The sequence below is a fragment of the Hypanus sabinus genome, chromosome 11 (assembly GCF_030144855.1).
Source record: "Hypanus sabinus isolate sHypSab1 chromosome 11, sHypSab1.hap1, whole genome shotgun sequence".
Taxonomy (NCBI): domain Eukaryota; kingdom Metazoa; phylum Chordata; class Chondrichthyes; order Myliobatiformes; family Dasyatidae; genus Hypanus; species Hypanus sabinus.
In genome coordinates this window covers 37,126,749-37,146,922 of record NC_082716.1, presented here as the reverse complement: position 1 = coordinate 37,146,922, position 20,174 = coordinate 37,126,749, and the positions used below count along the sequence as shown (strand labels likewise).

Below are 20,174 nucleotides of genomic sequence, written 5' to 3'. Positions count from 1 at the left end.
CCTGGGAGGTGGCCCTGCCCAGGAGTTATGTGCCTGAACTCTGGGATCCAGCCCTGCCTGCATTACCCCTTGCATGCCATAGCATCCCCATCCTGTCCTACCCCTAGTACTTCAGAGCCTGTGTCTTGCATTTGGGTCCATTCCAAGTCTGCTGGTGACATCTTGTTTCTATATTCTAGTACTCTTGAAATGAATGCTATCATTACATTTGTCTTCCTCACCTCTGACTCAACCTTTATGCAGGAGGGTCCCCTAATCCCTTTCACCTCAGATCTTTGAATTTCTAGAAATTAGTCTATACTTTTATTCCTTTTACCAAAGTGCATGACCATACATTTCCTGACCCTGAATTCCATCTGCCACTTTGCCCATTCTCCTAATCTGACTAAGACTTTCTATAGCCTCCCTGCTTCCTCAATGCTACCTGACCCTCCATCTATTTTTGTATTGTCCTCAAACTTGTCCACAAAGTTATCATTCCAATTCACTGATGTATAATGTAAAAAGAAATGGTCCTATCACAGACCCCTGTGGAACATCACTACTCACTAGCAGCTAACCAGAAAAGGTTCCCTTTATTCTCACTCTTTACCTCCTGCCAATCAGCTGATGTTCTATCCATGGTAGTATCTTTCCTGTAATACCATGGGCTCTTAACATGTTGGGCAGTCTCATTTTTGGCACCTGGTCAGAGGCCTTCTGAAAATCCAAGTACACAAAATCCACTGATTCTCCTTTGTTTATCATGTGCCTCCAAGTACCTGAAACATTGACTCCAACATCTTTCCAACCACTGACGTCAGACTAACTGGCCTATAATTTCCTTTCTTCTGCTTCTCTCCCTTCTTGGAGTGACATTTGTAATTTTTCAGTCTTCTGGAACCATTCCAGAATGAATTGATTCTTGAAAGATCATTACTAATGCCTCCACAATCTCTTCAGCCACCTCCTTCAGATCCCTGTGGTCCAGGTGATTTATCTATCTTTAGAACTTTCAGTTTGCCAAGCACCTTCTCCCTGGTAATGGCAACTTCACTCATTTCTGCCCCCTGACACTCTTGAACTTCTGGCATACTGCTAGTGTTTTCCACAGTGAAGACTGATGCAAAATACTAATTCAGTTCATCCACCATTTCCTTACCCCCATTACTATCTTTCCAGCATATTTTTCTAGCTGTCCAATATCTACTCTTGCCTCTCCTTTACTCTTTATATATGAAGAAACTATTGGTATCCTCTTTAATATTATTGGCTAGCTCACTTTTGTATTCCATTGCTTTGACTTTTTTAGTTGCTAGCTGATGGTTTTTAAAAGCTTCTCAATCCTTGAACCTCCCACTAATTTTGCTTTGTTATATGCCATCACATCTCTTCTATGTTGTTTTTTGACTTCCATCATCAGTTATGGTTACATTATCTTGCCTTTAGAGTACTTCTACTTTGGGATGTATCTATCCTGTACCTTCTGAACTGCTTCCAGAAATTCCAGCCATTGTTGCCCTGCTGTCATTGCTGCTAGTATCTCCTTCCTATCAAGTTTGCCCAGCTTTTCTCTCATGCCTCTGTAATTCCCTTTACTCTACTATAATATCAATACATCTGACTTTAGCTTCTTCTCAAGTTGCATGGTGAATTCTGTCGTATTATGATCACTGACCCCACAAGGGTTTCTTTACCTTCAGCTCTCTAATCAATTCTGATTCATTGCACAACACCCAATCCAGAATTGCTGATCCCCCTAGTGGGCTCAACCATTGATAGTCTTTAAATATTCCCCCTCTAGGGATCTGGCACCAACCTGATGTTCCCAACCTACCTGCATAATGAAATATCCCAGGACTATTTTAACATTGCCTCTCTAACATGGCTTTTCTAATTCCCGTTGTGATTTGTAGCCCATGTCTCTGCTACTGTTCAGAGGCTTGTATATAAGTCTCTAGATACTGTAGTCTTTTTACCCTTGCAGTACCCTTCTACCACAAGGATTCTATGCCTTCCAATCCTATGTCACCTCTTTCTAAGGTTCTGATTTCATTTTTTACCAACAGAGCCACCTCACCACCTCTGCCTACTATGTCTATCCTTGGATGTTAAGCTCCCAGCTATAATTTTCTTTCAGCCACGACTCTGTGATGCCCTCAACATCATACTGCCCAATATCTAACTGTGCTGCAAATTCATCTAGCTTATTCTGAATACTGCACGCATTCAAATGTAACACTTTCAGTTTCATATTCATCACCTTTTTCGATTTTCTCCTGCATTTATATTTCAACAGCATGTCCTTGCTAGCAGTCTCACTACACAGTGCCTCTGTTAGTAAACCAGCTGCCCCATCCTCAGCCCTCTCACTCCAGTTCACATCTCCCTGTAAGGATATTGGTCCCCCTCAGGATCAAGTGTAAAGTATCCCTTTTATATAAGTTGTAATTTCCCCAGAAGAGATTCCAATAATCTAGTAATCTGAAGCCTGCCCTTTACCTTTTCTCCGGCACACATTTATCTGCCAAATGCCCCTTTTCTTGCCTTCACTGGTGCCCTTTTCTTGCCTTCACTGGTGCATGGCACATGTAACAATCCAGAGATTACTACCCTGGCAATCCTGCTTTTCAGCTTTCCTCCCTGCTCCTTAAAATCTCTCTTCAGGACCTCTTCACCTTTCCTACCCATGTCATGGGTGCCCATATGTACCAAGACTACTTGCTCACCCTTGCCCTTGAGAATGCCATGGACATGATCCGAGACATCCCTGACCCTGGCACCTGGGAGGCAACATGCCATCTGCTGTTCTTATTGCATCCACAGAAACTCATCTCTGCTCAGAACTCTAGCTATGGAATCTCCTATCATACTGCAGTCCTCTGCACCTCTCTTCTCCTCAGAGCCTCAGTGCTAGAGTCCCAGTCACTGTGGCTCTCTCCTGGTAGTTCATACCCCGCCCCCCCCCCAATAGTATCCAATATGGTATCGATATTATTGAGGGGAATGTTCACAGGGGTGCTCTGCACTGGCTGCTCATTTCACCTTCCTCCTTATAACAGTCACCCAGCTACCTGCCTCCTGCAACCTAGGGGTGACCATCTCCCAGCAGCTCCTATCTATCATTTCTTCAGTCTCCCATATGAGCTGAAAGTCAGTGAGCTGCCGCTCCAATTCCTGAACACGTCCTCTAAGGAGCTGCAGCTTGGTGCACCTGGTGCAATTCTGTAGGTCCCCCAGAATTCCCACACCTTACACAAAGAATATAATACCACCACTGGAGTCATTTTCACTGCTCTAAGTATGCCCGAACAGATGAGGAATGAAGAGTAATGATGAAGATGAGACTTACCAGATTCCTCGCCCAAGTGTGATGAGCCAAAGTCAAATTCTCCCCACTCTACACTGACCCATTCACACAATGGCCAATGCAATAATGGTTGCTCTGCTTTACCCTGCCATATTTTCATTAGCCTTTGATTGGCCGCTGTTCAAACTCTTAAAAACTGTTGTGAAGTGCTGGCTTTTAACAGAAAACAGTATTTTCACTGACTAGTTTTGCCCTATCATCCACCTGTTCTTTCTGACAGCCTCATTGCACGCTGCCTCTACTTATATCCTAACCGCCCCATCCTCAGCCCTATCACTCATTTTCCCATCCCCTTTGTTTAGTCACTCCTCAACAGTTCTAGCAAAGTTCCCTGCAAGCATATTCGTCCCCCTCAGGTTCAAATGTAAACTATCTCTTTTCCACAGGTCATACATTCCCCAGAAGAGATCCCAGTGACCTAGAAATCTAAACCACTGCCCCCTGCCCTTGTTCCCCAGTCATGCACTCATCTGCAAATTCATCCTATTCTTACCCACAGATGGTCATGCTACTCTGGAGGTCCTGTTTTTCATCTTTCTACCTAGCTCCCTAAATTCTCTCTTCAGGACCTCTTCACTTTTCAACACATATGTCATTGGTGCCAATATGTACCAAGATTTCTGGCTGTACACCCTCCCTTTAGAATGCTGTGGATGTCATCCGAGATGTCCTTTACCCTGTCACCTGGGAGGCAACATCCTATCTGAGTATCTCTTCTCTATCGCGTCCACAGAATCTTGTGTCTAGTCCTCTAACTATGAAGTCCCCTATCTCTACTGCAGTCCTCTATTCTCCACTTCCATTCTGAGCCACAGTGCTAGAGACCTTGTCACTGCGGCTTTCCCTTGGGAGGTCATCCCTCCAAACATTATCCAAAATGTTGTATTTATTATTGAGGGGACTGGTCACAGGGGTATTCTGCACTGGTCACCCTATGTTTTCACTCTCCCAACAGTCACCTTTCATCCTGCAACTTGGGGGTGACTACCTCCCTGTAGCTCCTATCAAATCTATCACCTCCTCAGTTTCTCATATGAGCTGAAGATCATCAAGCTGCAGCTCCAGTTCCCTAACACATTCTCTGAGGAGCTGTGGCTTGGTGCACCTGGTGCAGATGTGGTTATCTGTGAAGCTAAACGTTTCCCAGAACACCCACATCTCACACGAAGAATGCAACACAGCTCCTAGAACCATTCTCACTCCTTTCTTTGCGCTGACAGATAGAGAATGATGAATGAAGAAGAAGGAACTGACCAGATGCATTCTTTGCTCAGGCCTGTTCTCACCAAAGCCTGATGAGCTAAAGTCTCCCTGCTCTAACACAGGTCCACTCTCACAATGGCCACTCCTCTTGTCTCTGCCTTATTTGTATTTGCCCTTGCAAATGAATCACTACTTCATTGGGCCTGCGGAAAATGGCGAAAGCCAGCGGACACTTGTTTAAAATCTCACTTCCAGACCGGTAAGTTGCCTTCTCTCTTTTGAAAACAAAGAAAACCACAAAAAGAGAATTGGTTCTGCCGAAGGGTCTCGGCCTGAAACATTGACGATACTCTTTTCCATAGATGCTGTCTGGCCTGCTGAGTTCCCCCAGCATTTTGTGTGTGTTACTTGGATTTCCTGCATCAGCAGATTTTCTCGTTTGTGAAAAGAGAATTGATGCATACTATGTTTAACTCCAGTTGAATGAACAGAATAATTAGAATGATTTTTTAAAGTCATATTTTACTTAAATGTACTGTCATTTTCACACCATGTAATCGTGCACTTATTGAGGTGCAGTGATGCATCTTGATCAGTTCCATCGTTTCCAATGGGAATCTTGGACTCCAACTCAGCTTGGTAACTGAATCTCAAGGTAAACTTTTAGAATTTCACGTTCAAAGTTCAAATAAATTAACTATCAAAATATGTGATGTTACCATATACCTTCTTAATATTCTTTTTTTTTTGGAGGCATTTATAGGAAAAAAAGAAATAAAATAGAATTTTATGAAAAGTTATGCATAAACTGACAAAGACTGACAAACACCAGAGTACAGAAGAGAACAAACTGCAAAAAACTGAGATAATGAGTTGTGAAGAGTTATTGAAAGTGAATTTGATCACAAAATAATTCCATGGGTTTTCCCTTTTGGCTTATAATTTCCTTTTTAACAGTGTTGCTAATTCTTTTGTGAACTCATTATTAAATACCTGGTATGTGTATTCAAAACAACTTTATGACTATTGTTGCCTTTTAAAGATTCTGTGGGAGGTTTCTGATAAAGTCATAGCCTAATTATCCTGCTTTTGTGATGTGCTTCCTCCATAATAACGCAAAGGATTCTCTGAGGCTACATATTTTTTTTAATAGCATGTGTATCTGTATAAGTCTATCTTGAGAAACTTCCTTCTCTTCATCAAATGCATCAGTTCAAGTTAACAGAGCTCCAATTCAGGAAAGTTTTATTTAATCAGATCAACAGCTGACTGCTCTGTCAGCAGTGCAGTGTCATTATAATGCTAATAACTCAATAAATAGAGCATCTTGCTGCAGTGTTTAACTTGGGGACGGCTTCACAGGACTGAGTACAAAGGGGTCAATTTCAGCAGATGTAAACTCATTTCTGAAAGATAGTCATTCAGAACTCATTGGTCTAATCTGGAACGGGAAAGGATCCAACTTAGCAATTCAACAAGTGCTCCAGCAACACAAGGACGCTGAATGTTCAACTCTCTTTTATGGTCTGGCCTAACTGAGTTATTGGGGACAGGGTCTAATTTAAGCCAATTCATCTATCAACATTTGTCTAAAAGGTTTTCATAAGTTGATAAAGACCAAAGGTTTTGTGCAACTGGGAAGAAAATAATGATGACCTCGGTTTGCTTTAATTGTTTGATCTGATCTACTGTAATTATATAGAGGTTAATCTGATATAGTAGAATTTGTTCTTGTTTTAATAAAGTTATATTTTACTAGGAGAGTTCCAGGTTAAGTAACCCTTAGTGTACTGAATCTACACAAGCCAGTTATAAAATTAAGAATAAAATGCCACTAAGCAACATAAGAAGTTAGTCACACAGTTGGAGGAGATGAAGTGAAAGCGGCAAGGAAATATTAATTGCCTTATTAATTCAGACTAAAGCACCCAATTTATAAACTGGCATATGATTCCTTTCATCTGGGAGGTTTTACACCAACTTGTCATTAGGAATTTTAAGTACAAAATACAGCCATTGAATTATGAGACATTTTTCTATAATTCCATAATCAACTATTCGACCTTTGATGAGAAAATCATGAATCTCTTATATAGAATCATACACCTACATACTATATCTATTTCCTTCTTCATTTTCTATACCTTTATAAGGTTACCTCCTCGGCCTCCTATTCTTTAGAGGAAAATATCTCAACCTATCCATCCTTTCTATAAAACACCCTTAGTAGACTCAGTAACACTCTTGTGAATCCTTTCTGCACCCTTTCCTGTTTAGTGATGTCCTTCTTATGGCTGGGGGATGAGAACCACACAGTTTTCCAAGTGTGGAATTCAGTTAGTCTGTCTTGGACCAATGTTATGTTGATGTCTGAAGTCCTACAAAACTAGAAACTAGATACTGATGAGGAGGCGAGTAAGTACCACATGATAATATGTTCATGACACCTTCCGTTAGGGATGGACCTGTTGTCTTTGCTGGTTTTTTCTCACTTCAATAGATGAATAAAGAAGTACCATTTCTCCAATGGTAAATTTTTACCTATGCCTTTGTTTAATGACTGGCTCAAAGAATATGGACTTGCTGATATTGTAAGTTGCTTAATTTATAAGGTTATTTTCAAGTCACCTAGTGACTTACGAAACTCAAGACTCATCTTAATCTGGAATGATTTGGTTTACAAATCTTGGAGAGGAGAGTTGGAGGACTTTGGATGTCACTTCTAATCACAAAGTTGCAAATAGTGTAAAAGTAACCAAATAGTGTTTCTTGGTTTTAAGCTGTCAAGTAGTCCATTTCACAGACACGGTACTGATAACTTTGATCTCAGTTTGAGAGATAAGGCAGTATTTTCATGTTACAATGTGAAATAAAATTAAACACTATCTTCATAAATAGCATTTACCATATAATTTTCTTGACTCCAATTTCATTTAGAATTTTTGTTCATATATTTTTCTAGGCAGTAGGCCAGGTAATCATGGTGCAGTTCTCTATCGCTGGTGATGATAGGTATTTGGCAATCATTGATAATCTTTGATTGTCTCAAAGTAACACATTAAGTTTTCAGTGTTGTGTGTATAGCCACATCAGAGTTGGAATGATTCCTGAGTGCTGTATGTCTCAGCTACAGAAATAACTGCCACACCTATCAGCCTTTCCCTTACATCTTCTGAGGAAACACAACAGGTCTACCTCCATCTATCTGCCATGAGAGAGAGAGAGAGCTGAAAAATGAAGTCACTTTCAGCCCATTAGGTCCATCTTGATCATCAACTGCTCATTTACATAAATTAGTCTTATTTTATTCTTCCCACAGTCTCAAAAACAACCCTCAGATTCTATCACCCATCTACACATTAGGAGCAATTTACAATGCCCAATTAACCCACTGACCTGCACGTCTTTGGGTTGTGAGATGAAAGTGGAGCAGCCAGAGGAAGCTCACAGATAGGACATGTAAACTGTACACAGACGGAGGTCGGGAATGAACCAGAGTCTTTGGACCCAGTGAACAAGTGGCTCTGTTGGCTCTGTGACTGTGCTGCCTGGGTTCTGTTACAGGCCTTCTCATTTATGCCCATCATTTTGCATCAGATATTCTTATTTCTCTAGATCAGGGTTTCCCAAGATTTTTTTAATGCCACGGACCAATAACATTAAGCAAGGAGTCTGTGGACCCCAGGTTGGAAACCCTGCTCTGCCCTTGGGTTCTCAAACTTGAGTCAGAAGGCCTATCATAGTTTGTCTTCATCCACCCTCCACAGCTAAATCTTTTCATTGTCTTGGAGATTGTAAGGAGTGAAAATAATCTGAGATTTTTGCTTAAGGATAAGTGATTTCTGATGCCCTGACCCTCATATGTGTTTTATTCTTTGTGCCATTGTGCAGCAGAAGGCATTGACAACTTTGAGCTTAGCCAAGGTTGTGAGAAGCATAAGTAAATCTTGTCTCTATGGTAGATCTTTACAGTATGTGTCACAGACTGCTCTTCCCCAACCTTTAGACCTTATACATATTTGGTGACTTTCTTTCAGTTCTGTCAGCTTCACCTCAGACTTCCCAGGGATTGTTTCCTTCATAAAATCCTACTGCCTGCTCTAATCTCCTTAACGACCTCTGGTAAGATGGTGGCAGCTTTACTGCAGCAGACACTCTGGGTCCAAAAAATTGTGTAAGTGTGTGTCTCTTAAGCGACTTTCCCGATCGCAAAACCTTTTTGGACATTAATAATACAAAATGCTACATTGGTGAGTCCGACAGGATTGGGGGTGTGGGGGTTGCATTGTGGCCTGGGTTGTTTTATGGGCCAACCCTTTGTGCTGCAGCATCACCGGTTGCAGTTATTCTGGGGAGGACACGCCAGGGGTGATGTGGGAGAGCACAGAGGTGCAGTGGATGCACTGGAGTCTGTGTTGGGTTGAGGCCTTGCCCCTCCAGGCTGGCTTTCCTGTCAGTGCTGCTCTCTTGTGTTCGCTCCCTGGAAGACAAGCTGGATTGCTCTCATCTGCGTCAGATGGAATTTAAATCAGCCAAGTGGGAGGTGTTGCACTTTGGGAGGACAAACCAGGGTAGGACTTACACGGTGAGAAGCAGCAGTGGGATCTGGGAATACAGATCCATAACTCTTTGTAAGTGGCATCATATGTAGATACGATCATAAATAAATCTTTTGGCACAATGGCCTTCGTGAGTCAAAGTATTGAATGCAGGAATTGCAATGTTTGTTGAAGTTGTATAGGACATGTGAGGCCTAATTCAGAGTGTCGTGTGCACTTTTGGTTACCTACTACATGAAAGATGCCAATAAGATTGGAAGAATGCAGAGAAAGTTCACAAGGATGTCGTCAGAACTTGAGGATCTGAGTTATGGGAAAGGTTGAAAAGTTTGGGACATTATTTCCTAGAGCATAGAAGAATGAGGGCAGATTTGATAGAAGTATACAAAATCATGAGGTGCATAGATAGGATAAATGCAAGCAGGCTTTTTCCATTTAGTTTGGGTGAGACTAGAGCTAGAGGTCATGGGTTGAGGGTGAAAGGTGAAATCTTTAAGGGGAACATGAGGGGGGAGGTTCTTTACTCAGAGGTTGTTGATAGTGTGGAACGAACTGGTAGCAGAGATGGTGGATGCGGGGTCAATTTTAACATTTATGAGAAATTTGGATAGGTACATGGATGGGGGCTATGGAGGGCTATTGACTGAGTGCAGGAGGATGGGACTAAGTAGACTAATATTTCAGCATAGACTAGATGGGCCAAAGGGCCTGTTTCTGTGTTGCAGGTGTTCTATGACTCCATTGTTTTGTTTAGAATTGTGTAAGGAATGTTATTTCACATCCTGGGGACTATTAAATTATTTTTCATTGCTTTTGTCATGATGCACATCTCATTTTATTGTGATTCATTCATTAATGTTATAAGTTGTGATATTTTGATCCTGTTTTTGTTTTCATATAGTTCAAGTGATGCTTATAAATGCCGATGTGCTTGTGGCACATGGAAGGTAGTACAGACAAAGGACGGGGCGACACAATGGTGCAGTGAGTAGAATTGTGGCCTCAGAGCACCAGAACCTCAGGCTCAATCCTAACCTCTGCGTGGAGTTTCTGACTGTGTAGTTTCCTCAATAACTCTGGTTTCCTCTGACACCCAAAGATGTGCATGCTAGTTGGCCACTGTAACCTCCCTCCACACTCTTGTGTGTAAGTGTGGGGAAAATGTGGGAAGAATTGTTGAGAGTATAGGGAGAATAGAATGGAAATAATGAAGGATTAATTTAAAAGGGCAGACATGGTGGACCAATAGGCTGTTTCTATGCTACATATCCCTATGACACCATGACGTCTTTGATAGGGTAAATCATGACAGGAAATGATGATCTCATTTCCTGATGACCAGGTCTTCAAAAGAAATGGGCATAAGCTCTTCGAAACAGGAGTGAAATGCTTTTTATGTACAATTTACAAAGAATCACAAATGAATCCAATACTCAAGCAATATTGTAATAGTTTGAACTGAGTGAATCCAATCAGAATGTTGCTGACACGTTATCAGGCTTTGTCTGATCAAGTGCTTCCTCAGTCGACCTCTGCACTTCCTGTGCAGGAAAAGTAATTACCCAGCCCAGGCTGCAAGTGCCTCGTTATTGTTAAACAGATGAGTGGAAATAAGAGCAGGTGAATTCGCTCTCTTCAACATAAGAGGCTCAGGTTGCTTCAGCCTGATAGATCTAATTCATTCAATGCAAATACAAATACTTAAATAGCGAATAAAATATATAGTATTGCAATTCAGTATTGCTGTTATGCAAATTAATTGTCAATTGGCTCTGCCTGGTTCGTTATGGGATGTTTTTATCATCAGTAGCTCTGTTAGGCAAGTTCTTGTAAAATTGGAAACAAAGATATTGCTATTTTTCATGTTCATTTATAAATGTAAGTTTTATTTTATTCACACAGACCCATCTAATAGGAAGTTAAACAGTTTTGAAACTACTTGGCTTGCCAGTACCACTTAGATTTGCAGACACTGTTTTATGACAACAACTCTCCCTTGCTAAGTAATAACAATAATCACATTTCACTTACACGCCCCAAGTCGAAATATAGTAACACAAGTTCTTTTAAGTATCAGCCAGCTAAATTCCTGCTTAAACTATCTACTTTGTATCTCTCTGAATCCAAATCAAAGTTTATCAATGGTGTCAAATCGCACTGTATAAAGGCGATGCCATCATAAGTTTCCAGAGCAAACTTTAAACAAACACTTCTTTTAACTTGCTTTTTACACAATTGTTATTAGAGATGCATGGAAATTCAAGCAGCCCGTACGCTGAACTGCGATATGAACCACGATAAATTAGTGCAATATCTCATTGCAGTGACTCAAACGTGTGTATTGGCTGTACTACTTATTTTACACAAGTCAGGATGGTAGGGGCAAGAACCAGGTTTCTCTGATGGCACATAAAGGGCACGCTTTCTGGCCACAGAACGAGGAAAATTTGAGTCAAAAATCACTTTTTCTGTTTATTCATTTCTGTGATATGATCACTGATCATGTATCATTGCTTATTGCCCATTTCCTATCCATCCACAGGGAGGTAGCTAATTGGATTCATAATTGCCTCGATTGTAGGAAACAGAGTAATGGTGAAAGTTGTTTCTTGCAGTCGAAACCTATTATCAATGGTGTGCCATGCTGGGACCATGGCTGGGTGTGAATGTGCAAGGTATGGTTAATACTTTTGCAGAGGATACTAAAATGAGTGGTATTGTAGAAGGCTACCAAAAATTACAGGAGAATTTTGATCTGCTGGGTAAGTGGGTTTAAGATTGGCTTTCAATTCAGGTAAATGCAAAGTTTTGCATTTTGGGAAGTCAAACCAGGGTAGGACTTGTACAGCGAATGGCCACATCCTGCAGTGTGCTGTGGAATTCAGGGACCTAGAACCACAGGTACATCGTTCACTGAAAGTGGTGTCGCAGGTTGATACCGTGATGAAGAAGGTTTTGCCAGCCTGACCTTCATCATTCAGGGCACGGAGTATAGAAATTGTGAATTTGTGTCGCAGTTATACAAGACACTGGTGAGGAGTTTAGTTTTGGTCAGCCTGTTATGAGAAAAACATTGTTACGAAGATGCTGCCATGATTTAAGGGTCTGAGTTATAGGGGGAGGTTGGGAAGGCTAGAACTTTATTCCTTGAAACATAAGAGTTTGTGGGGTAAACTTATAATATGTATAAAATCACAATGAGATCTAGATCAGCTGAATGCACTTAGTCTTTTTCCCAGGGAAGAGCAATATAAGGGGAACCCTGGGTATTCTCTTCCAACCTGGTGTAATAAGACTATGAAATGGTTCCCTAGATCAATAAAACTGGCTCTTAACCTCACAATCTACCTCGTTACGATCTAGCATTTTACTTTTTATCTATAATGCACTTTCTCTGTAGCTATTGCATTTTGTTGTTCATTGTTATTGTTTTACCTTGTTCTACATCAATACACTGTAATAATTGATCTTGATGAAGAGAATGTAAGATTACTGTGACAATAATAAACCAATATCAATAGAATACCAATAAATACAAGAGGCTATGGGTTTAAGGATAGAGGTGAAAGATTTTAAAGGGACCTGAGGGACAATGCAGAGCGCAGAACATATATTGAATGAGTGGTTGAGGCAAGTACAGTAACAATATTTAGGGCATCATAATTGCAGTCTGGAGCTTGGAGGTCAATCGGGAAGTGTTAGTAAGGAGTTTATACATTCTCCTCATGAACCTTGTTGGTTTCCTCAGGGTGCTCTGGTTTCCTCCCACATTACAAAGACATCATGATTATAGGTTAACTGAATCAGAATCAGGTTTATTATCACCAGCATGTGACGTGAAATTTGTTAACTTAGCAGCAGCAGTTCAATGCAACACATAGAATAGAAGAGAGAAAAAAATAAACAAGTAAATCAATTACAGTACTGTATACATTTATTGAATAGATTTTAAAGGGTGCAAAAACAGAAATACTGTATATTTAAAAAAAAGTGAGGTAGTGTCCAACGATTCAATGCCCATTTAGGAATTGGATGGCAGAGAGGAAGAATCTGTTCCTGAATCACTGAGTTTGTGCCTTTGGGCATGCCCTGGGTGCTGGAGGTCCTTAATATCGGATGTTGCCTTTCTGAGACACTGCTCCCTGAAGATGTCCTGGGTACTTGGTTGGCTAATACCAAAGATGGAGCTGACTAAATTTACAACCCTCTGCAGGTTCTTTCGGTCCTGTGCAGTAGCCCCCCCCCCCCCCCCAAATACCAGACAGTGATGCAGCCTGTCAGAATGCTCTTCACGGTACAACTATAGAGGTTTTTGAGTGTATTTGTTGACATGCCAAATCTCTTCAAACTCCTAAGTATAGCTGCTGTCTTGCCTTCTTTATAACTACACCGGTATGTTGGGACCAGGTTAGATCCTCAGAGATCTTGACACCCAGGATCTTGAAGCTGCTCACTCTCTCCACTTCTGATCCCTCTGAGGATTGGTATGTGTTCCTTCGTGTTACATACCCCGTGGGTATCTTGTGACTGTCTTATGACCATGATATAATTGAGTATCTAGTGGGCGTGAAGTAATAGTCTTGTGATGGTGGGGTGATATATTTTCCTGCCAGTATGAGGTCATATGATGGCCTGATTTCAACAGGTATAAAATGGGGAAAGCCTGCTGTGACGCAGGAGTTTTTGTTGGGATGTCATTTAAGTTGTCCGTTACTCTGTTATGCTGCATATTTGGTTTCATGATGCAGTTTTGTTTTAAAGTGGAGTTTTAGTTCTTACTGTAAGGTACCTTGTCATTGTGCCGGCAGTTTTGAAAATCACTGCCAGTTATGTTTGATGTACCTTCGATTTAATTTTAAAGTCTAAGTATTGGAGAGTGATGATTTACTGAAGTATGGAAATTCAAAGGATCGAGCAAAGTTGGTGTTGTCGGTGGTAAAACAGGATCGACCTTATTGGATCTTCGTTCCGGAATTGGTAACCTGCATCTGAGATAACCCCTGTCTAGTAAGGGCAGAAAGGGTTGGGTGTAGTGTTATTCACCAAGGAAATGGTCAGCTCCTTCAAGCTGTTTTTATTTCCTTCATTGGGAGTCTTTCGGGCAAGGCATATTTCGGATGGGATCAGCAGTAACGTCACATCGTCGAGGAATTCGTTACTGCAGGAAAGTCTCTCCTAATTGACTCTTTAAATCATTTGGACTTTCACATTTATCACTTTAAGAACTGTTTAGGTTGCTGTATAGCAGTTAACTTCAGGTTAAGTTAGTCGTTTGTTTACTTTTCATTTTTATTGATCAGAGTTTAAATAAATGTTTATTTGTTAAAAAACCTGTCTCAATTTTATATTAATTGTTGCTGTATTGTAACACTTCGATTTACCCTTCCTGGTCCACAATCAGCTCTTTCATCTTATCGACATTGAGTTCCAGGTTGTTTCTGCGGCACCATTCCACTAGTTGGCATATCACTAGTATGCGCTCTCATCACCACCTGAGATTCTACAAACAATGATTATATCATTAGCAAATTTATATATGGTATTTGAGCTATGCCTAGCCACACAGTCATGTGTATACAGACAGTAGAGCAGTGGGCTAAGCACACACCCCTGAGGTGCGCCAGTGTTGATTGTCAGTGAAGAGCGTTGGTCGTTGTAAATTGTTCTGTGATTAGGCTAGTGTTTAATAGTTGGGTTGCATTGTGGTGTGGTTTATTGAGCTGGTAGGGCCTGTTCCGCACTGTCTCTCTAAATAAAAACAAATAAATAAATACATTTAGATATGTAGATGGAGGGAAGGTGTTTAGAGAGATAAGGGCCAAATGTGGGCAAATGAGAATTAGCTTGATGGATACCATGGTTAGTGTGGATGAGTCAGGCAAAATACTGCTTCCATGCAGTGTTACTCTTTGAATCTATTAATCTGTGACACTAATTGAGTAGGGTATCTTGGTAGGCTATTTAAGTGAATATTTAATAGCCAACCTCCATGAACTTCCATAAAACATAGACAAACGAAGATAGACATAGACAAAACAAATATGTCAGGTTTCCTTTCCACAAGGAATCTGTGGACTCTTACAATAATATGGAAACTCCGATGAATACCAATTCTGATGCTAGATTAAGATCTCAAACCAAGGACGATCAGATATTCAGATGGTGCAGTGAAAACTGTGTTGCAGGAAAGGGAGAATTCTTCACCACAGAGAACGTTAAACCCTGTCGGCAATACGGGGCAGTAAGTGGAAAGAGTCTTTTTTGGAGATCACTACTTGGGTCAGAGAACAGGGTTACAATGGTGTAAATCCTTCATCAAGCTGTCTTCACACACTTTTCTTTTAACAGCATACAACTGCCTCCTCTTACAGACTGGTTACAGTTGCATCTCACATTTTCCCTATGTCTAACACCCTACACAGCAGGAATCAATTATTTGACAATGGAAAACACATTCACATAAGGTGGTACCTGCATCCAAACTTCTTTCTTGCAGGGGAAGAACATGTACAAAATTAAGGGGAGGCCAAGCCCTCCTCAGCAGCAACCTCCCTATAGAACAAAGCAGGCATCAGCAACACTGAAGAAAACAATGCACAAGGCCTCTCTGTGCCTCATCCTTACACCATACATACGTAATATGATAAAAGTCAGCTTTTCAAATCTTTGTTCTATTTCTTTGACTCAAACACTCATTTCCAGTGTCGAAACTGTGGAGACACTGCTTCAGTTTGAAGAAGTGAAAACTAGGGGAACTCAACTAGACCCCCAGCAAATGCCATCTGAGAGAAGAACAGTATGTACAATCTCCTCCAGAGGTAGGAGAAGATTACAAATCTTTGTCATAGAGAGTCATAGAGCATAGAAACAGGCCCTAGTTCATGTCAAACTATTATTCTGCCTAGTCGTATCAATCTACACCTGGACAGTAGCCCTCCAAAGCCCTCCCGTCAATGTACTTATTCAAACTATCTTGAATTTTGAAATTAAACCTGGATCCCCACATAAAAACCTATGGCATTACAGGAAAGATACTGGCATGGATAGAGGAATGGCTGACAGCCAGGAGAAGTGAGTGGAAATAAAGGGAATCCCTCCTGGTTGGCTGCCAGTGACCAGTGGTGTTCCTCAGGGGTCAGTATTGGGACCGTTACTTCTCACATTGTTTGTCAATGATTTGCATAACGGAATTGATGGCTTTGTGGTCGAGTTTGTGGATAATATGAAGATAGATGGAGGGGCAGGTAGTGCTGAAGAAGCAATGCAGTTGCAGCAGGAAGGAGGGAGATGGAATACGGTGTTGTGAAATGCATAAGAATACATTTTGGTAAACGGAACAACAGTGCGGAGTATTATCTAAATAGGGAGAAGGTTCAAGCGTCAGAGGTGCGGAGGGACTTAGGAGACCTTGTGCAAGACTCCCAGAAGGTTAATTTACAGGTTGAGTCTGTCATAAAGAAGGCAAATGCAATGTTGACATTTATTTCAAGGGGAATAGAATATAAAAGCAAGGAGATAATGCTGAAACTTTATAAGGCACCTGTCAGGCCCACTTGGAGTAATGTCAACAGTTTTGGGCCCCATATCTCAGCAAGGATGTGTTGTCATTGGAGTGAGTCCAGAGGAGGTTCACAAGGCTGATTCTGAGAATAAAGGGGTTAACATATGAGGAGTGTTTAGCAGCTTAACACAAAGTACACTGCAGATGCTGTGGTCAATTCAACATGACTTAGTTTCCGTAGTGTAGTGGTTATCACATTTGCCTAACATGTGAAAGGTCCTCGGTTCAAAACCGGGTGGAAACATTTCTATTTGTTTCCATGGATGCTGCCCGACCTGCTGAGTTTAGCAGCTTTGGGCCTGTACTCACTGGAACTTAGAAGTATGTGGGGGTATCTCATTAAAACATACCAAATGTTGAAAGAACAAGATAGGGTGAATGTGGAGAGGATGTTTCTGGTGGGGGGAGGGGGTATCCAGAACTAGAGGGCACAGTCTCAAAATTGAGGGATGACCTTTTAGAACAGAAATAAGGAGGATTTCTTTTTAGCCAGAGAGTAGTGAATCTGTGGAATACTCTGCCACAGACTGCAGTGGAGGCCAAGTCTGTGGGTATATTTAAGGCGGAAGTTGATCATTTCCTGATCAGTTAGGGCATCAAATGATATGGTGAGAAGACCAGTGTATGGAGTTGAGTGGGATCTGGGATCAAACATAATGGAATGGCAGAGCAGGTTCAATGGGCAGAGAGGCCTAGTTCTGCTTCCTTCTCTTATGGTTTTAATGGATCCACAGGCAACTCATACCACATTCTCACCATTCTCAAACGTTCCCCTCAAACATTTCAACTTTCACCCTTAGGCTGTGACTTCTAGTATCCAAGGGAACTCGCATAGTGTTTTATTTGTACAGTTGTATTAATTCCCTCTGCTCTATTCTGCCTTCCATTTTGCTTCCTTGTCTTTCAGCCCAATTGCATCTCTCCATGACTGTCTAACTGCAATGGAACCATTTAGAAAGCATCAAAAAAAAAAATTAATTGCCAGCAGAATCTTCTCTGGACAGAAAACTAATCTACCCTTCAGAGACTGATTAGTACCCTCAATTGAAAAAGCAGCTTTGAAACTGACTCTAATACTTGAATCATCTAAGCAAGCTCAATTGAGGGTCCATGCTGCCAGCTGGCACAGTGAGTTGCTGGGTGATTTATCAAGTTATGAGGCATGCATTAAGGAACTCAGAATTTAATCACTGGTGTGGACTCAGTAGGATAAAGGCCTGGCTCCAAGCTGGATTGCTCTATGACTCTATGACCTCCATGTCATTAAAGAATCATAATTCAAGCATGCAACCCTCGTTTAAGAACTTAACCAGTTCAGGCACGTTTTCTGAATTTCTTCTGAGCGTTCAAACCAACACAGTAGACGATGCTATCCACTCCTCCACCAACCTGGCTGAGTACATTGTTACCACATCTGCCCTTGAGAAACATCGCAGTGTTCTTAAATATTGTGTTAAAAGAGTTTTGTTTCAAGAGCCACTGTGCCATAGATAGCATTCAGTAGAACTTCCTTTTAAACATCATTTTCAGCTCCTTTTGCTTGGTAAACGAAACAACAATCAGCTTGGCTTTCTATTGGGCTCCAATATTAAGGCTTCAGATAAGAGGATCCTGTTTTAAGAAGATGGCTCCCTATTTTATGAGCTACAACATTTTAAATTGGAGTTTGCTTAACATTCTGTTTTCTGGCCCTATTTGTCACATTCTAATGCTAAACCTCCATTTCAACGGTGCCAAAAGGCCTGTAATGGCTCTTTCAGGCAAAAAGCTTATCTTTTCCTGGCACATTGAATGAATAAATGAATGAAATTAATTTATTTCAGTCAGTACAAACATAGCATAAAGCATCATTTACAACAATGATTTCATAGGACAAAATTACGATGAAAAACATAGATATTCTTTAAAACAGACCGAAAGGGTGTAGGCTGAAGCTACAGCTTATTACACCTACCCCTCTTACTTATACAACAACATATTTGGTGTCAATCATCACATCAAAAACAAAAAAAATTATGATCTTTTAACACAAAATCCAATTCCAAATATCATTTATTTACATTAGTTCCATTCATTTTAAATCATGTATTTGATCATTAAATAAATTTTAAATTATTTTTTAAACTTGTTAAGTGTAGTGCATGTTTTTAAACTCTTACTACAACTGTTGCACAGATTTGCCCCTCTGACTGAAATACAATGATTTTTTACATTTGTTTTTATCCTTTGTTTTTGAAATATACATGTTCCTCTCAGATCATGTTGGCTTTCTCTCATTTTAAACAAGCTTTGGATACTTAGTGGTAGCTGCCCATTTTTACTTTGAACATAATTTGTATTATGTTAAAATCTACAAAATCTCTGAATTTCAAAGTGTTTAGTTGAATAAATAGTGGATTGATTGGCTCGTAATAATTGTCTTATTTACAATGTGTATAACTTCCTTTTTGGAGTAGATAAACTAAATTTGTATTTGTTTTGCATGTATTTCCCAAAGCCTCTACGTAGTAAGTCATGTAAGGGACTATAATTCAACGGTATAATGTATACAAAGTTTCCTGATTTAAGAAATCTTGTGTATGTACAGCATTGCAATACTGTACAAAGTGCAATAAACAATAACCGAAGTTCTAGTGCACTTTGGACTTAGGCATATTTTATAATTATTTGGTGACCCTTCGTCCAGTCCAAAAAATATAGCGGAGTATAAAATAAATATTAATAGTCCTTTTATAAATAAACCTAAATGCAGTGTTGTACAAAGATGTACATGATATATCCAATGGAAGAAAATTCATTTGTAATCAGTCATTCAAGATGAATTAAGTCACTTTAATATAATGACTTAAACAGTTAAATAATTCTTTATTGTGTAATAAATATTGCATAATGGCTGCTGATTTAGCCATTGTGAGGAAGGTCAATTACTCTGTAGAAGTGCACACATTATTTTCACAGGGCATAGTCCCAACCTCTTTTGCAAAAAATTTATACAACTCATAAATAATGTTGTTGTCAGACGGCTTGACCTTTGCTATAAAATTGGAAGTCCAACATGTCAAAGTGGTCAGTCTGGCATTGTTTAGTTATAAGTGGTGAGGAGACAGAGATGCTGAAAGACTGACAGAACTAAGTTACTTTAACACTTCCATTAAAGCACCATTATTAGAGTAATCTATATTAACATCATGAATTTTCTCCCCATTTAACAAAACAGTCTGCACCTTTATTCCTTTTACCAAAGTGCATGACTATATATTTCCCTACACTATATTCCATCTGCCACTTCTTTACATACCTTCCCAGTCGGAGTCCTTCTGCAGGCACCCTGCTTCCTCAACACTACCTGCCCCTCCACCGATTTTCATATCATCCACAAACTTAGTCAAAAATCCATTAATCCCTTTACATAACATGAAAAGAAGTGTTCCTAATACTGACCCCTGTGGAACACCACTGGTCTCTGGCTGTCAACAAAAAAAGTCCCCTTTATTCCCACTCT

The 20,174-nt window shown here is 40.3% G+C and overlaps 1 non-coding gene across 1 annotated transcript; it reads left to right on the top strand.

Moving 5' to 3' along the window:
* Positions 1-16,843: 16,843 nt before the first annotated feature.
* Positions 16,844-16,916, top strand: trnav-aac (transfer RNA valine (anticodon AAC)). Its single transcript has one exon. It is a non-coding gene; the product is annotated as a tRNA-Val (tRNA).
* Positions 16,917-20,174: the final 3,258 nt, after the last annotated feature.